This window comes from Lagopus muta, chromosome 13 (assembly GCF_023343835.1).
Source record: "Lagopus muta isolate bLagMut1 chromosome 13, bLagMut1 primary, whole genome shotgun sequence".
Classification (NCBI taxonomy): domain Eukaryota; kingdom Metazoa; phylum Chordata; class Aves; order Galliformes; family Phasianidae; genus Lagopus; species Lagopus muta.
The window spans coordinates 1,662,480-1,668,479 of NC_064445.1; positions in this window are offsets into that span (position 1 = coordinate 1,662,480).

Genomic DNA, 6,000 nt, shown 5'->3' on the forward strand with positions numbered 1-6,000 from the left:
CCCATTGGGCTCCCGGTGCCCACTGGAGGGTGCTCTCTGCCAAGCTTTGCTGCAGCTCTTCCCTTTCAGCTGTGGCTCCTGCAGGATCTGATGCCATTTCCTACACAAAAATTCCCTCCGTTGCGCCACGGTGTTTGCTTGCTGAAGCGGATCCCCAGCTTTCACCCCGCTCTCTGGCTCGGTGAGGTTTCTCTGCGATGCTTACGACTCTGTCTGGATTCAATCAGCTCCCTTCTGTCTCATCGACAAACTGGGCTCCGCTTCCCGGCTCCTTCCCCTTCCAGATGGCTGCTGAAAGCATTAAGCCCTGCTATGGGACAGCGGTTGCTGCCTTCATGACAAACCGAGATCCCTTCTGTCCCATCTCAGCCTTTGCTTTCCGGAGCAGCATTCTCCTCCCACCCTCTTGTGCTGCTCCTTGCACAGAGGTCTGAACGGGCCGTGCTCCATCCTTACCAGGGACCTTCCAAGCAGGCTGACAAACTTCCCTTTGCAGAGCCCATCTGCACTCCACTCATCTATTTTTAAGCACAACTGAAAACCATTTTCCAGGAACAAACATACTGGACTGCAATCCCTCGGTCCCAGCGAGGCGTGCCGGGGCCAGGCCCTCAACATCTTCCTAAAGGCAGATCTGCAGTGAAAGCAATGCTGCTGAAACCAGCAGGGTCCCCGAGCCACCCTGTGAGCACTTTGGGACTGCAAGAGGGGCTGTGGCCGTGCTGCTTCCTACCATGGAGGAGATGGCTTTGCTGTCCCCACCTTCAGCACCCCAGCAATGGGATCAATAGGAGCAGCACAGCCATGTGGCTCCAGCTCATCCTCTCCCATCAATGAGCAGTGTCACGCTGGGTGATCCATCACTGTCACTTCCCATTAGGATAATAAATGTCTCTTGCTGCATAACCTGCTCTCTGGTCCTGCCAGCCCCAGCTGCGCTCCCCGCACGTATCAAACACACGCAGAACGCTGTCATTACTGTCTGTGTCATTTGCTAAGTGGCTCCCAGCAAGTTAAATAAACGTCACTTAGAACTTCTCCTCATCACAACACGATGCTCAGAAGCTGCTCTGCTCCGTTCCTGCCCGGAGCTCACAGAGAAATGGGGGTGGGTGAGGGGTAGATCCCTTAGCAGCAACGTTCTGTTGCTAACATCAGTGCTGATAAGGCTGCGTTTGGCTGCGTGTGCTTTGGCTGTTTTTCTCATGAGCAGAAAACTCCGGGACCTGGGCCATGAGCTACAGCCAAGTCAATGAGAGCCATCGCTGGTTTTGTGCTTTCTGAAGTGAGATCACATGGAAAACATGGGGAGTGAAGAGCTCTCATAGCCCAGCGCCCCACGGCAGCCAGGCTGCTGCAGGAAGGCTCCCCAGAGCCCTGCAGAGGGGTGCTGGATCCATCCTGCTGGGATGCTCCTATTGGTTTTCTATTGATTGGCATTTCAGCAGCAGCTGGGGCTTCCCAGAGAGGTGAGGAAGGTCGTGGAGGAACATGGGGTCAAAAAGTCATTTCTACGTGCAAAGAACCATAGGATGTGCATAGAATGGGAGCACAGCCCAGGCAGGGAGGCACCTCACCATCTGAGGGAAAGGGAAAGAGGATGAGATGGATGGGATCCCAACCCAGTTGCATCTTGAGATCCTCCAGCGATGGGGACTCATCACAGCCCCACGAGCCCTGTGCTGGTGCACGGTTGTCCCCACTGCACTTCCCTATACCAAGACCCAACCTCTCCTGGTGCAGCTCAGAGCCACTGCTCACAGTTTTCTCCACATGATGGAACATCACAGTGAGTCCAGACCCAACTCCATTGGCCTTGTCCACAGCTGTCTCTGTGGTCTTCCTCTGCACCTTCTCCCCACCATCTGTGTCATTCTTCAATTGCAGGGCCAGAACCAAACACAGCACTCTGGCTGCGACCTGAGAAGCTCTGACAGAGATCCACATCCAGCAGGACTGGCAGCAGCACTTCAATGAACGCCTCGCTTAAGTGGGAGTTTCAAAATCAATCTATTGACTGAGGTTGGTAATTATCCCTCAGTGTTGAAAAGGAGTTCATTGGTGCACATCACTGCCTGGAACACCCAACCCAGTACTGTTCCTATGTACTTCCCATGTCATTCTTCCCCTCAGGATGGGCTCTTTGATCCTAATGCCCAATTGTGGCCATCCACCACTTCTGAAGGAGTTCTCTCAAGCCCTGCTTTGCTCCAGCAGATTCCTAATGCAGAGCTTGCATTGAGCACCAAGATTGCTTTAGGATCCATCTCCTCTTAGCATTCCTCCGATTTCCAGGGGTGTAAGCAGTTCCTGGCTTGCCAAGCTTCCACTCTAGGAGAATTCAAGCCACCACCTGCAGCATGGACTTCCCCTGTAGCCCTCAGTTCCGGACACCCACAGCAGCGATGCTCTCTGGGCACTTCCCATGCAGGAGAAGCACCACCAGGTGTCACTGAAGCTAAAGGGTTCTCGGGGCTGAGGACACCCCCAGAGCAAGGAGCAGCACCTCAATACCTCGAGGTGGGTCAGCACGAAGCTGAGGCTCTCCTGAACCAAGCAGGAGGTGCCTCCATCCCCTCTTTGCCATATGTGCCCTGCCTGGGCTCTACCAAGAGGTGAAGACATCACCCTATAGGGTGGATCCTGAGCAAGGCCCCTCTGCTCAAGCTTTGCCTCACATTGAAATTCAGTGTTTCAAGCCCTCTTCTAGCAAACTTTTAATGTGTGGCTGTGACTGCAAATGGCCGAGCAGCAGCAGTGCACAGCACAGCGATGTATTTAATTAGATAGGGGCTAGTTTATATGCAACATTTATTTTAAAAACGTATTAAATTACCAGCATATTTTCTGCCTGGATTTACATAAATATTTATAGGGCTCGAGGCGGGGGGGGGGTGATGGTGGGGAAAAACTGCCTCTCCCAGAAATAAATAGCGCTGCTTTTCGGGATTGAAATACGCATTTCTGGAGTGGAAATGAATTATTTATTTACCCTTCTGCTGTGAGACGTGGGCAGCACCAGGGTGGGCTGTGGGCCTCACTCCTTGGTGGCATTGCTGGGTGCTGTCACTGTCCCCTGAGGGTCTCCAGGGGTTTGTGGAGAGCTATTCCTGCTGCTAAGGGTCGTAAATCACAGCATTATGGAGGTTGGAAGAGCCCTCTCATCCCTAAGTCCAACCCTACTGTGGCCATCACTGCATCCCTCAGTGCCACATCCCCACGGCTCACCTTAGGGATGGTGAACCCATCACTCCCCTAAGCTGCCTGCGTATCGTTGCTCTTTGGAGAAGAGAGATTAATTTCTGAAGTGTCACAAATAGGAGACAGGATAAAACATCACACTGCGCTCCCAAATCAGCCCCATGGGAGCAGGTGGCACCCTGGCTTTGGAGCATCCCCTCCGAGGGGCAGGGAATGGGAGAACCCACGGGATGGGAGGGCTGAACCTCGTGCCTTTTGCCATGAAAACCAGGGTCACTCACAGGTGCCCTTCTCACAGCCTGGAAGCCCTGAGCCCGGCAAGGGGGGGGCTTTGAAGAGTCAGAGCTGGGAGCAGCGTGGGCAGAGGAGCTGCAGGGCAGGGGCAGCTATTTCTGATGCCTTTCATTTCTGTTCTGACACTCAGCTGCTTCTGAGGCTCCCATGTGTTCAAAAGGATGTTGCTCCAGTTTCTCTTCGGATACAACTTCACTCCTGACTTTCAAAGCTCCTAGGTGAGGAGCTCACATACAAAGCATCCGGGCAAAGCCACCTTCAGCCCCTCACCACTGCAGGGGCAAAAGCCCTGACCCTATCAGCCCTGTCACCTTCACACTGCACATCTCAGCTCCTTCCCACCCCACTCCTGCCCACCTGAAGCCAACGGCTCCTTGGGCAACAAGCTTGTTCTTTTGGGTCATACAGCCTAAGAACTCCTGCACAGGTGGGCCCAACACTGATGGCAGTGGATGGATCCCCTCCCATGAGGTGTGCGACTGAGGCTGCAGACAGCAGTCTGAAGTATATATTATAGCCCAGCATCTTTTGGCCCCTTCAAACTGAGCATTGCCATTGAAAACAACTGCAGAACGCCTGTGGTGCCTGAACTCTTGGCAGCTTGATGCTTGGTCCCCGGTTAGCTTTAGCTGGTTTTGCTTTTAACATTAGTGATTGTAATTGATATCTGAACACAGGATAACTGCTTCTGGATTGAGCTGCTGTCAGCCTTCATGACAGTTCATTCCATCACAGGATGATTTATGTGAGCTCAGGGCCTCACAGGTACGATTTTTCTGTTTTCCTGCCCAGGAACTGCTTTCATTTCAACCTCAGCACCTCTTCTTGCAGCTAACAAACCAGTGCTCATTTTCTGCCATTTGTTTGCATTAGCACTGGTCTGACTGAGCACAACAGGAGGAATGCGTGCACCTACAGCTGGAGCTGCAGCAACAGCAAAGCCACACACGAGCAGGTTCATCATCCTTTGGTTGATGCTCCCTTCTGCCTATCTGGTCGGGGAGGAGCCCTGGTGGGAGCACTGTGCACAGAGGCACCGTGTTGGTTCTCTTCCAAGCTGTCCCCACGCAGGGTCAGTCACCCCAAGTCACCTCTCAGCAGCAGCACTTCCATACCCAGCGATGACGTGCCATGCATAGGGCATGGGGTGAGGCACGAGGTGCCATCATGCATGCCCACCCCTGAGCACTGGGCTGGCGTTACCCAGCAGATGGAGACGCACAGAGAAAGCCCTTCCCAGCCTTCACACAAAGCCAAGAAGCAAAGAAAAGGCCCTCTGTCCTCCTCCTCTTTAGCACTGCTTCTCCCCAGTGCAGGGGAGGCAATTACCCAGCTCTCTCTTCATGCCTGGCATGGGGAGGCTGCCCTTCCACTCTGCACGCACCCCAACACCTTGCTGCAGAGTTAAGGGAGCACCACACCATGGGTTTACTCTCACTCCCTCATTCTCTGATAGGGATCTGTTGATTTTATCTTCTCTATTTTCCCCCCAGTGCCCAACTCAATTAACCAAGCTGGGCCTGCTTTGCCTTTAGGAGGGGACAACTCCCCACGAGGAGGGACACAGAACCTAGCAGTCCCTGGGTGTAACATAACTGAAAGCACAGCAATGTCAGCAGAGCAGCAAGGTCCCAGGCTGCAGCAAGAGAGGATGTGCTCAAATGCAACGAGCACAGAAATAAAGGAAAGAAACCACTTACCTCCAAAAGGCACACAGAGATCTCCAACAAGGCACCTTTGCCTCCCCTGCCAACACTTAAATGAGGGCTGGGAAGGGGTGGATCCTTCACTGCATACACCTGAGCTCCCCTGAGTTGGTCCTGCCTTCCCACCAGCTGCCCTGTCACTGCTTCAAGCCATGAATTAGCATTTCTGCTGCATTGGGTTTAGCCCTGAGCCCTCGACAAGCACCTCCTGCCTCCGGTTATAACTGATCTGGATGATGTTCTTGAATTGATGCTATTGATGTCCCCTCCTGAAGGTCGGTCTGGTAATAAAGTCACACAATGGTATTTATGCTAATATGAACATTAATTACCTGCCATCTTTATGTGTATTAATGGTTTGCTTGTGATGCTCTTTATAGCTGTAATGGAAGGCTGGTGACTGATATACCTCTGCTCTTTATGGAGGCAATTAAGAAGAGAGCACTTTCAGGCATCTATTCACAAACACCCACCAGGACATGGAGATTCCAGCACAGAATGGCTCTGCTCTAAGGGACAAGAACCTCAGCTCCAGCTATTGTGGTGTTGGATGCAATGAGCTTCAAGAGTCCTTCCAGCTCAAGCGGTCCCATTTCCCAGGAGTACGGATATTCCCATTCTTCCCAGTGGCCACAGGACTTCTTCCCCTCTTTGATTCAGATGCAGCAGCCCCAGAGCAGAGCAGTGCAGTGGGGTCCCTCTGACACGTCCCCAGTCTGGTGCTTACAGCACTTCAGCCTCCATATCCAAACCAGACACCTGTATTTCATGGGTCGGCCTGGCTCCCAGCAGGAAGCTC